This window comes from Vigna umbellata, chromosome 7 (genome assembly GCF_029865625.1).
Source record: "Vigna umbellata cultivar VRB3 chromosome 7, Vumbellata_1.0, whole genome shotgun sequence".
NCBI classification, from domain to species: domain Eukaryota; kingdom Viridiplantae; phylum Streptophyta; class Magnoliopsida; order Fabales; family Fabaceae; genus Vigna; species Vigna umbellata.
In genome coordinates this window covers 47,433,681-47,446,952 of record NC_142171.1, presented here as the reverse complement: position 1 = coordinate 47,446,952, position 13,272 = coordinate 47,433,681, and the positions used below count along the sequence as shown (strand labels likewise).

At 33.7% G+C, this 13,272-nt stretch overlaps 2 pseudogenes; one reads left to right on the top strand and one right to left on the bottom strand.

Annotated features, from left to right (window-relative positions):
* Positions 1 to 3,940: 3,940 nt before the first annotated feature.
* On the bottom strand, positions 3,941 to 4,590 carry LOC148196456 (uncharacterized; annotated as a pseudogene).
* A 4,748-nt stretch (positions 4,591 to 9,338) lies between these two features.
* Positions 9,339 to 10,411, top strand: LOC148196455 (uncharacterized; annotated as a pseudogene).
* The last annotated feature ends 2,861 nt before the right edge of the window (positions 10,412 to 13,272 follow it).

Sequence of the window (13,272 nt, the reverse complement as noted above, 5' to 3'; positions counted from 1 at the left end):
TATATATATATATATATATATATATATATGATGGGTTAAATATGTTTTTAGTCCCTAAACTATTGACCGTTTCTGGTTTTCGTCCCTCTAAGGTACGATTTGGTCCTCAATCTTTAAAAAACGTTCGTTTTAGTCGAAAAAACGAACGTTTTGAGGACTAAAACGAGGACTAAAAACAAAATTTTGAGGACTAAAACGAACGTTTTTCTAAAGAATGAGGACCAAATCGTACCTTACTTTGGAAGAGGGACGAAAACCAGAAACGGTCAATAGTTTAGGGACTAAAAACATATTTAACCCTATATATGATCATGTCGTGAGAGAGATGAGATGGTAAGTCAGAAGAAATTTTAATTATGTATATAAATTCCTTAAAAAATAATTTATTTTGAATTTAAAACATGATATATAATATATATATATATATATATATATATATATATATATATATATTATATTATATTATATTATATTATATTATATTATATTATATTATGGATGTTTGATCCGATAAAAGTTAATAAAAAGAATTGAAGAATGTTTGAAAAAAAAATGAGGTTATCAAAATATCTCCTTAATACACATAAAGTTATTAAGGTTAAAAAAGATCCATATATTTTTTCTTTTCTACTTGTTAAAAATCATGCATTTATAAAAAAAAAATTATTTAAATATATTTTTAAATTTTTAAGCTTTTCACTCAATATAAAATCTGTTTTTATGTGACATTTTGATATATTTTAATTTTTAAACTTTAAGTTCTTTCAAGTTAAATAAGTTAACTTTTTTTAACATGACATATTAAAAGAAATTAAGTTATGAGTGATGCTCCCCGCACCTCGCCTATTTCACCCTGCATCTTCCATTTTATACATTTGTCCTTCATTTATTAAAGTAAAAAAAAAATAATGATGAGTTAATGAGTCCTTAACAACCAACAACCCTCCTAACGACCAACAACCATAAATCTCTTTTGATTGTATAAACTCTAAATCTCCTCTGGTTGTATAAACCGTACCCTATATGCACCCCCTTTCCCCTTCTCATTTTTTCACATTCATCATAGTAGTATTTTCTTCACTTTTACTGATAAATTATTTTCTGAGTTGAGAGTTGTGAGGTTATATAGTTGTGGTTGTGATCCGTGGTGGTGGTGTTATGGATATTGGAGGAGGAAGAAGGTGGTGACAGAGAGTTCATCGAGGTTAGTTTAATATTTCAAGTAAACACCTTTAACCGGCCTTGGAGCTGCGGTTAAGAGTGTCGTTGTCAGAACGCCGGTTGTATATAGTCGAACTTCGAATTTCGACTGCCCCCAACCACACTTCGAACTTCGGTTTAGTGGGGTCACACTTCCAACTACGGTTGCACTGTGCAAACTTCATTTTTAACCCAAGCCTACACATTTGACATGCTTGGTTATGATCATTTTATGTTCTCAAAAGCTCCAAAGATTATTTCAATCTCCCCCATTATTTGCACATCACATTCTGAATCTTGATGTCTCATCTTTCTTGTTCGTTTACGCTGCCAGTGTTATTGTCATAGAATGAATGTACTCTTATGGCTTATAGTGTGTTTGGCAACTAATTTGATTAGTGTTAAACAGAGGTTTTGAACATTCGAATGCCAAGATGTAAAAGCATGCGTATGTTAGATTGGCAATAAGTTGAGAGCAATAAGTTTTAAAACAGACACCTAAGTGTAACTATTCTTTTACCATTTTTTATCTTGGCTTCATATCTAAGACTCATTTACCTAATGTCTATTGCATACCTCCTTTGTGAACCTTGAGTGTTGACATACCTATTCATATGGCTTTAATGTTTAGATGGCATGTTGTAGTCATGTTGGATTAGATATTACAAATACATTTCCACAGGGTTAGTCATCTTGATTCTATTTCTTACTGGTAAATTTGAAGCAACTAAGCAAGACAATATTCAACTACTTTTTTTTAAGTAGCGTTAGAAACAAAAATTCATTTACAAAAATTTGTTAGATTTTTGACTTACTAAAGTTATTTTAACTGTTAATATATGTTTTTTTGGTTACTCATCTTCTTAACTACATAAGTTTGTAACTTGATATAAGTAAGCTTGTGAGAGTTTAAACTACATGTTAATATAAACTATATGTTAACACGTATATCTTTGATTTTGTTATGCATGCTAATGAACTTTTATTTAATTTAATTTTTTTATCTAGTATTTAGTTTATAATATTTAATGTTATATTGTATTTATTATGTACATTTTTATGTGTGTTAATTTTTAAACTTTTGATTTAATTTAAAATATTTTATTTTATTTTTGATGTTGTAGTTAATAATTTAAGTGTTTTTTTTAAGTAATAGTTAATATTTTGTTATGAAATTTTTTTCTTTGTTTTAATATTTCAATGTTTTATACAACTTAATGATTTGAAGTTATATTTAATTTAAAATAAGTTTAATTTTTTTATTTAGTATTTAGTTTAGAATATTTTTTGTTATTTTTTATTCATTGTTTACATTTTTTTTATGTATTAATTTTTTAAAATTTTGATTTAATTTATAAGATGTTTATATTTGGTAATTTTTTTCATTTTAAAAGTTTTTCTTTATTTTTTATTTTTTATTTGTTATTTGTTAAATTTTAATATTGTAATATTTATTGTAGGTCGTATTTAATTATATAAGATGAATAACTATTCATTTCTCGATTCTCAAATAAATTTTGATTTTATGTCGGAATTTTCTTCTTTTCTAAATGAAGTCGGTGAGGGTGATTACACAGATAACTTTTTCACTAATCAAATCTTCCCATCATGCGCCAATTTAATTTAATGGGTTCGAAAGATTGCATTTGACCTTGGATTTGTTATCGTCATTATAAGATTTGACACAACAACTAATGAAGCTGAAAGAAAAACATTTATTTAGGTTGTGAAAGGAGTGAGAAGTATAGGAAGTATAAGCCATATGTTCAGCCTAGTGTATTTGGCACAAGAAAATGTGAGTGTCCGTTTAGGTTGAGGAGTAAACCTAAAGGACACGGTTGTGTGTTATGTGCGACTATCACAAACATGAATTAACAAAGACTTTGGTTGGTCATTCTTTCAAGGGAAGGTTAAATGTTGTTGAACTGTCAATTCTTGTGGACATGACTAACAGTCAAGTAAAGTCGTCAAATATTCTTTTGACTCTCAAAGAAAATAATGAAGATGACCTGACCACGATAAAGCAAATATATAATGCGAGGTACACTTACAAACGATATTCGAGAGGGTCGAGAACTGAAATGTAGCAATTGATGATGTTGTTAGATAGAGACAAATACATCCAGAGAAGTAGATGTTTGGACGATTCTGACGTGGTAAGTGACCTGTTTTGGACACATCCTAATTCAGTGCACTTGGTGAATTCATTTAATATTGTCTCCTTAATGGATACGACGTACAAGACGAACAAATATCGTCTTTCGTTGCTTGAGATTGTTGGAGTCACATCAACTGGTTTGACATTCACAACCGCCTTTGCATTGCTTTCAAGTGAACGCCAAAATAATTGCACTTGGGCATTGGAAAGGTTCAAAGGATCATTATTGACATCAGAGGACGATCCACGCATTGTTGTCACTGATAGAGACCTTGCTTTGATAAATGCCATTAGCAATGTCTTTCCTGAGACGTATTAGATGTTTTGTACATTCCATATTATGAAAAATGTTAAAGCGAAATGAAAGATGTTAGTGAAGCTAGCATCTCCTAGCTGCTCATAAGTATGTCACAGTACTGCTGCTCCCCAAGCATATCTCCCAAAGGCATTGAAGTCTCGGAAGAAAAGGAGGTACGAGACTCGAATCAGAGTGTTACTCTTATTCGTAAAAATTATGCATCTAAGCATATGCAACAAGTAGGCCTGAGCATCGCACTCCCAAAGCTCCTGCTCAATGCACTCCTAGTAGACCTCCCAAAGCCAGCTTAGCCTAACTTTTGGACCGCGTGACTATTTCATCTCAGGTGAAGCTTTGGCGCGGTTCACGCCAGGCAGCTCCATAATATGAGATCGAGCTTCATCATACTGTAACTCCTCGACCTTACAAAATTGACCCATGATGGGTAGGTGGAGCAAATTTAGAATGTCATTTAATGTGACGCTCATCTCACCTACCAGGAGGTGGAAAGTATTTGTCTCCAAGTGTCACATGTCCGAAAGGGCAACAATCAATCCATGATCGTCATACTCGTATGATAGGTTCACTAAGGAACCTAACCCCGACATGGAGATATAAGGCTCAATAGCCTCATGATACATTCCAAAATGTTTCATGTTTTTCCCATTGGAGATCACCTTGATCTCCCTTCGATCCTACATAAAAACAAAAAATTATATAACAAAAATAAATTAACAATTAATGAACAATTAACATTTAGGTTGATGACTAACCCGACCTTGCCATATGGCAAATGCAACGTGTTGGGTATAATGGGTAAGTAAGGAGGTGTCATGTGGACCTCCTTGGAATCCATCATCTTCATCTTCATGTTCTTCCTCACTAGAGTCATCTTGCTGTTGAACATCCTCCTGCTCAACATAATCATCCTCATCTTATCCCTGTTGTATAAACTCGTCCTGCTCCTCATGCTCATGCTCATGAATGGCATCGACACGATATTTTTCTACACGTCTTCTAAGAGTAGATGTCGTAGGTCGTCTCCTTTCATCATGTACTGAAGATCAAGACTCACCACGAGAAGATGATGCCCCTCTAGTTCTAACCATTTCTATTAACAAATTATATGCAAAATGAATTATATTATATATATGGTTTATATAACAAACCAATACAAAAAGAAAAACATATAATTACATAATAATAAATATAGAAACAAATAATAATTAGTAAAAAATTAAATATTAATAATATTTAGTTAATAAATAATACTTATAAATAACTACAAATTATAACAACAACATTAAAAATTAAAAAATAAATTAATAAACAAAATAATAAGTGAAAAAATAAATTTACGCATAATAAATATCATTTAAATAAATAGATAATTTCAAAAACATTACATAATACCAAACAAATATAAATTTCAAAGTTACATTATAAATAATATTTAAATAAATATCAAATATAATAAAAATTAAAAATTAAAAATTAAAAAAATGTTAACCGTTCAATAAAAAAAGTTTAAAAAAACCACAAAAACACAACAAATTAAATTTAAATTAATAAAAAAATAAAAAAAATATACAACAAAATTAAATAATAATTCATATTTCAAAATTAAGAAAAAATAATTATAATAAAAATAAAATTTAAATAAATATGAAATACAAAAATAAAATACAAATTACAAAATATTAACTGCAAAATATTTAATATTTAAATAAACTAATAAAAATTATAAAAAGCAAAACAAATTCAAAACAATTAAATACAATAAACCTAGAAAGGAAAAGCTTGACCGCACATCGAGCTGCAGCGCGGTATGAACCGTACTTCCAACTGCGATTAGATCGCATTTTAAATTGCAGTCGCACTTCCAAGTGCAGAGAACCGTGCAACCTCTCATCTAATTCCTGCGTGCTCTCAACTAGTGCGGTTAAGGCATCCACCTTCGTCCCATCAGCTCAGAAATGTAACCCATCAAGCCCGCAAATCCCAACACATACAAACTACACAAAAATTTCATACAAGCTTAATGAAAGAACAGGAGAGAGCAACTAACCTGGACACCCAAGTTAAGAAGAACAACAACCGCAAGGCACTCACCACGATACTACCACGACAGCCACTGACGAGAGTTCTGTGCGTGACAACAAGTAAAGTGATGGAGGAGGAAAGGCAAAACTAAAGTCGAGGGGAGGATGGGAGGAGGACTGCACGCTAGATCAAGGAAGAAAGAGAAGAAAGGGGTGTATGGTTTTAGTGAAATGCGGTAGAGGGGGTGGGTAGTTGCTTTTAAGTGTTGAATGTTGAATGGGTCAATTAAAAACAAAAGCAGTCAAAATATTCTCTAGACACAGTTGGAATAATAAAAATATAAGAAGGTGCAAGATGAGACTAGGTGAGGTGCAGGAAGAAACACTCTTAAGTTATTTGACCTAAAAATATTGTATTTATTTACTTTTAAATTTTAAAAAATAAAGTGTAGAATTTCACATAGAAACATATTCTAATTTTGTGTTAAAATTTAAAAATTAAAATTTATTTAATTTTATAAAAATAATTTATACGTGAATTTAGACATGATCACTCATACTACACATGCAATTATAATTTAAAAAAAATTAATTGAACAAATGTGAAAAAATATATGCGAAAAATAGTTTTGAAATTAAACAATTTAATCTGGCAAACCTTAACTAATATTTATTTATTTCGTATACTCTTAGGTGTAATTTTATAAGTGAACTCTTCCAATACCTGAATAATGAATGATGTATTGACTCTATTTTTTAAGCATTTTATTAATGTTTTTCTTTTTTTATCACATCATATTACTTTTACGGTTGAAATTATTATACCATTTTATTCATGCTCCCTTATAATTTTATCCTATTAAATAAGTTTTGTTTTTCAATTATTTATTTTTCATCTAGAAGGCTTAGATTCGAAAATTTGTTTAAGGAAATCAATTCCAGCACCGACCAATTTGTTAATGTATTTTAGTTTAGGTTTAATCCTTTTTGACGTCCCTATTTGTGTAGGAATGTCTCAGATAGGTCCTCGTTTTCTAAAGTGTATCAAAATGGTCCTTAATTTTGAAAATTGAGATCAATTGAGTCCTTCCCGTTAAGTTGGGTGGACGGCGTTAAAAAAATTGATGAGTGGGATGCTGAGATGACGAAATGGTACTGACTTGGCATTGACCTGGCTTAATGGTGAGTTTTTTAGATTTAAAAAAGTTAAATTTGTAAATCAAAACGCAACGTTTTGATTTTTAACATAAACAGCGAACGTTTTATGAGAAGGAGGAATCCCTAAATTGATGAGGGTTTTGTCGAGGGTTGTCTTTTGTGGTTCCAATTTGGCGGACAATAGGTATCGTTTCTAGATTTGCGAGTGATCTACCGGTGGTATTTCGGTAGAATCAAGAAGGTGTTGGCGGTGAAGCACGTGGAAAGCAGTGGCGAAAGTGTTCGAAGTGAACCACGTGTTCAAGTTAGTAAATGTGCTTTTGATTGAATTTTGTGATGATTTTGTCCTTTATGGTTGTCGTACACTGTTGTATGTTGTATATTGTTTCGTTTTTGATTGTAATGTGGTCCCTCGTTATTAAAGCGTTGTTTGATTGTCTTTTTCAGTGGGTTGTGGTTTGTATATATTGTTAATGCTTTTTTTTTGTGGTGGGTTGCAATGTGGTCCCCCATTGTTAAAGTCTTTTCTTACTTTATAGGTTAAAATATAATTGTTGTGTTGTACGTAATGGAAGGAAATTTTGAAGTTGTTTTTCACCATGGTGGGAAGTTCATAAATGAAGGAAAACTTAAGTATGCGGGGGAGAGTACAAGTTTATCCTTTGACCCAGACATGTAGAGCTATTTCCTTGTAGTCAGTGTAGTAAAAGGTCTAGGTTATGATGGGTTTAAGGAGTTGTTGTACTGCGTTGGTGGTGGTTCTGTTTTGGAAAATAGGTTGGAACCCTTGTTGGATGACATAGGAGCCATGCACATGATTACCTTAGCCAGGCTTAATGGTGAGGTTCATCTATTTGTTGTTCACAATGTCTCTGAACCTGAGGTGATAAATATGTTAGAATATATTCCCCAAAATACAGAAGAAGTAGAAGTTGAACCTGTAGGTATGGTTATGGGTGAAGGTGAAGAGGAAGTTGGGGGTATGGTTGTTGAACCTGTTTTAGAAGAAAGAATTGAGGCTGATGATGTTGTTGAACGAGAAATTGAAACAGAGGTTGGTGGGGGTGAATGTGAACAACATAGTGAAAGACAATTTAAGGTGGCTGTTAATGAAGGTGAGAGAGGGCAGTGTGATGGAATCAATGAAACTATTGTGGTTTCAGAAGAAAGAGTTGAGGCTGATGATGTTGTTGAAGGAGAAATTCAAAGAGAGGTTGGTGGGGGTGAATGTGAACAACACAGTGAAAGACAATTTGAGGTGGCTGTCAATGAAGGTGAGAGAGGTCAGGATGATGATGTTGTTGAAGGAGAAATTGAAACACGTGTTGGTGTGGGTGAGGTTGAAGAGGATGGTTGTGATGTTCGAAGCTGGACCAGTAGTGGTCATGATGATGGCAATGAGGAGGTTAATTACGACTGTATGGAAGGTCTGGTTGATGTTAATGTTGAGTGTGATTTAGAAGAGGATGTAGGAGATAGAGTGGCAGATTGGTTTGGTAATGTCGAAGTTGATGTGCAATCTGATGATAGTGATGTGGATGATGGAATGAATAGTGATCATCATAGAGGTTTGTCCGATGATGAATGGAAATCCGATGAATTAGACAGTGGAGCAGAAAGTGAAGCAGAAGATGATGAAGAGGAGGGTTATGGGAAGTTTGTAACCTTCTGCATGCCTAAGACAATGGTAGATTATAAATGGGATGTGGGAACTTATTTTGCTAAGAAGGAAGACTTTGTGGATGGCATGAAAACATATGCAATAGAAAATGGCAGAAATATTAAATATATTAAAAATGATAAGAAGAGAATGAGGCTAAAATGTAGGTGTATCTAGATGTATGGCTTATAGGGCAAAGGCCATTGCTTCAGACCATGTTGATGGGTCTTTCAAAGACCAATATAGAAGGATTTATGATTATGCCAAATGAGGTTTTAGCTCGTAATCCAGGATCCACAGTAAAAGTCAAAGTTGAAGAGAATGTGGATGGAATCAGTTTTATGAGGTTTTATACATGTCTAAAGGCCTGCAAGGATAGTTTTGTGTCCTGCAGGCCAATAATTGGGTTGGATGGTGCTTTTCTGAAAGGAAAATATGGTGGTGAAATGTTAACTGCTGTTGGTAGAGATGCAAATGATCAAATGTTACCGCTTGCGTATGCCGTGGTGGAAGTAGAGAACAATGATACTTGGAAATGGTTCCTTCAACTTCTGGTTGAAGATCTCGGTGGGGAGGAAGTAAGTTCATCATTTACATTCATGTCGGACCAGCAAAAGGTAATGCACATGACCTATTCCCCGATTATGTTAATTATCTTTGAGGTTGAAATCATATCTCTAACAACACTGTCATAATTTCATTCAACAGGGACTACTACAAGCTGTACAAGAAGTGGTGCCTGGAGTTGATCAACGTTTCTGTGTTAGGCACTTATACGCTAATTTTAGAAAGAAATTCCCTGGAAAACAACTCAAGCGTTTGATGTGGAAGGCAGCTACAACAACCCATCCACAAGCATGGGAAGCAGAAATGAGAAATATTAAACAGCTTAACGATGAGGCTTTCAAATACTTTTTAAAAATTCCTCCCAGGTTTGTATTTAAATTTCTATTGTTAAAAATCTGGCAAATATTCACAGTAACATTGATGAACATATATATGTTCTAGGTACTGGTCAAGATCAAGATTTAGCAGCAAGCCTCAGTGTGATACTTTGGTTAACAACTTGTCAGAGGCTTTCAATAGTGTAATGGTGCATACAAGGTCTAAGCCAATCGTAACCATGATGGAGGAAATCCGGCTTTACTTGATGAAGAGATGGGCAACTAACAGGACAAAAAGTCAATCACTTTCTGGGAACATTTGTCCAAAAATCAAGACTAGACTAAAGAAGGAGTCTCAGTTAACTAAATATTGGATACCGTGGTAAGAATGAGGTTTGTTCACTTATGATTTCTTTTAAAATGTGTTAGTGGTTTATGATTATAATGTGTTTCTTGTTTTGATTTTATAGCTGGTCAGCAAACAAGATTTTTGAAGTTCGCCATGTGTCCCAAGCTGGTGACAAATTTGTAGTCAATTTAGATGAAAATTTGTGTACATGCAGGAAGTGGGAAATCACTGCCATACCATGTTGCCACTCCTTAGCTGCTATGAAATTCCTAAATCTTGATGCAGAGGAATTCATTCCATGTTGCTTTAGGAAGTCAACATATGAAGAAACATACTCTTCAATTGTCTATCCAATAAATGGTAACAATCTGTGGGAGATTACCACATATGAAGATGTTCTCCCTCCACCAAAAAGAACTTTTCCTGGAAGACCAAAGAAGAAGCGAAGGTTGGAGCAATGGGAGTTGGTGAAGGATGACAAAAGAATGAGGAAGGGTGGTTTAAAGAAAAGATGTGGCATTTGTAAGGAACTCGACCACAACAGGACTTCTTGCACCAAAGCACAACAAACAACTGATTTCAACTCTTAACAAACACAACAAAGTAACCCATCAACTCAACCAAACATCCCATCATCAAATCAAGAAGAAGCTGCAGTTTAAGGGGATAAATGAACAAATTTAATGTTTTTTTTTATGTCTCTTTGTATTAGACAGCAACTTGGTGCTCTTTTTGTATTTCACAGTACTTTGGTAATATGTTTCTATTACACAGCTGATAATGCTAATTTTTATGTTAAATCCTCTTTTTTTTTCTTGCTTTCTAAATAATTGTATTACCACCGAACGAACGCTCGTCCAGTGTGGACGCACGAGAGGACGCTCGTCCAGCGAGAACAGGACACTCGCCCTGTGCACGTACGAGAGGACGCTCGTCCAGTTAGAACACGACACTCGCCCTGTGGACGCACGAGAGGACGCTCGTCCAGCGAGAACATGACACTCGCCTTGTGGACGCACGAGATGACGCTGGCCCAGCGAGAAGAGGACGCTCGCTGAGTCTGGACGCACAGTGGACGCTCGCTCAGAGAGATGTGGACGCTCGTCCAGTGTGGACGCACTAGAGAGCGCTCCCTCAGCGAAAAGACGACGCTCGTCCATAGAGAACGCTCAGTGCACGGTCGGCCAGCGAGAATAGGATGCTCGTAAAAAAGTGACCCTAAGCAATGCAAATTTTTTAGACTCATAAAAACACCTCAGATATGCATGACGCAGGTGTATGATAGGAGACTCATAAAAACACCTCAGATATGCAGATTTTTTTAGACTCATAAAAACATTACAACTTCAACATAATAACATTATTTACTCATCACATTTCATAACAAAAGTAAAGTTTTCACTAATAAGAAGTCTGACTTTCATTGAAATGGAAGAAAAGTACAACACGGTTACAACCCATCAGCCCATTCTCATCAACATTGATACGCAAATTGTATTTATTACACATAAAAGAAAAACCAAAAATATCAACACCTTCATCCAGTTCTGAACAACGAACAAAGATTTCTCAAACTTAACTAAAATTTTCCTATTACTATCCATTTCTTCACTGTGCACCGAACTTTCTTTCTTTCCTTCACACTTCAAGCATTTGCCCCTTTCCTCTTCCACAACATCATTGAACCATTTGAAGTAGTTGCAACCACCCTCTTCAGCACCACTCTGTATAAACAACAATCCATTCTCAAAAACACGTCCACATAATACAAACGTCAAATAAATCATACCTTATACTTCGAGCATCCCCAAAATTGTTTGCCACGATTCTTCACAGTTTTAGCAGTTCTCATCGCACATCTGAGTCCACAGTGGCAAATCGGTGAACACAAATTACGGTTCTCCTTTCGCCACACAGTGCATGTCGACGAACAACAAGAATGCTCCTTCGACATCGTCTTCGAACAACTACGTTCTTAAACCCACCCACCTGCGTCGAACCAAAATTCCCTTCTTGCAACAACCTCAACAACCTCCAACGCCAACCTCGCTCTCGTCAACCAATTTGGGGATTTCTTCAATTTAGGGATTCCTCCTTCTAATAAAACGTTGGCTGTTTATGTTAAAAATCAAAACGTTGCATTTTGATTTACAAATTTAACTTTTTTAAATCTAAACAACTCACCATTAAGCCAGGTCAATGCCACGTCAGTACCATTTCGTCATCTCAGCATCCCACTCATCAATTTTTTTAACGCTGTCCACCCAACTTAACGGGAAGGACTCAATTGATCTCAATTTTCAAAATTAAGGACCATTTTGATACACTTTAGAAAACGAGAACCTATCTGAGACATTCCTACACAAATAGGGACGTCAAAAAAGATTAAACCTTTAGTTTAACTTGTTATGTTCATGATGACGTTATAGTGAGTGATTGAAACATCATCTATCTTCACTATTTTTATTCTTTACCTTAAAAGTTGAAAATCTAATTAATTGAAAAACTACGAAAATAGAATAGAACTTCTTAGCAAGAGGAATTTTCCATCTATTATATTATTATTATTAAATAAATTTTAAACGAGCCATCATGCTTTTTAATGCACATTTTTCTAATATAATTTATAAAATTGATTAATTTTTTAAAAAAAATTATAAAATTGGACCAGTTCTTTGTGTAACGAATATTACTTACGATATATTTTAATTCTTAATAAGCTTTGATAAGAGAATATGGTTATTTCTTGTAGTATGCTATTATCCTAAATACTCTTATTGTAATATATGAAAAAAAATAAAAATTTTAAAAATAAAGTAGTTTTGAGACTTTGGATTTTTGTTTGAAAATTAATATTTTTTACTGTATATTTTGTTAGAACATTGTTATGTTATTTTTGTTTTATATTTTTGTCTAAGGACAAAAGAGATTTTTATTTTTATTTAATTGGTTTAGAAATTATTAAGTGGTGATTTTGTACTTAGAAACCTAAGAAACTCTAAATCAAAGAGAGTAAACAAAGGAATATGGGAAATTGGGGTTTTGGGAGAAGAGAGAGAGTGACGAAAAATTCTTAGTATAAAGAAAGATTGGTGGTGTTTTAGGGTTGTAGATAAAGCCTTATAACTAGTCAAGGTATGGGAAGCTTACCATTGTTTGTTTATGGTTATATGTTATATATGTTCTTGATTGATAATTCTTGTTTTGATACATGTATATATGATTATGATTATTTGTGCTTATTCTTGGGTAAGAGTTTGTGTATGAATGGTCATAGATATAGCATTTATGTAATATTGGTGATGATTTTTCCCTATGAATGTATTATATAAGTTTTGTTGGGTTATCCTGACAAAGTGTTTGATGCTAAAGGAGAACAAAGTTATGATGCTTGGGGGTTTCATGCAAATATATGTTGTAAGTGTTGGGTTATTGGGCTCCCTTCCTACGTGGCGAATAGGTCAAATAATGTGGACCATTATGTTTCACTTTGTTTTAGTGGAGATGAGTAAGATTAGTAGGG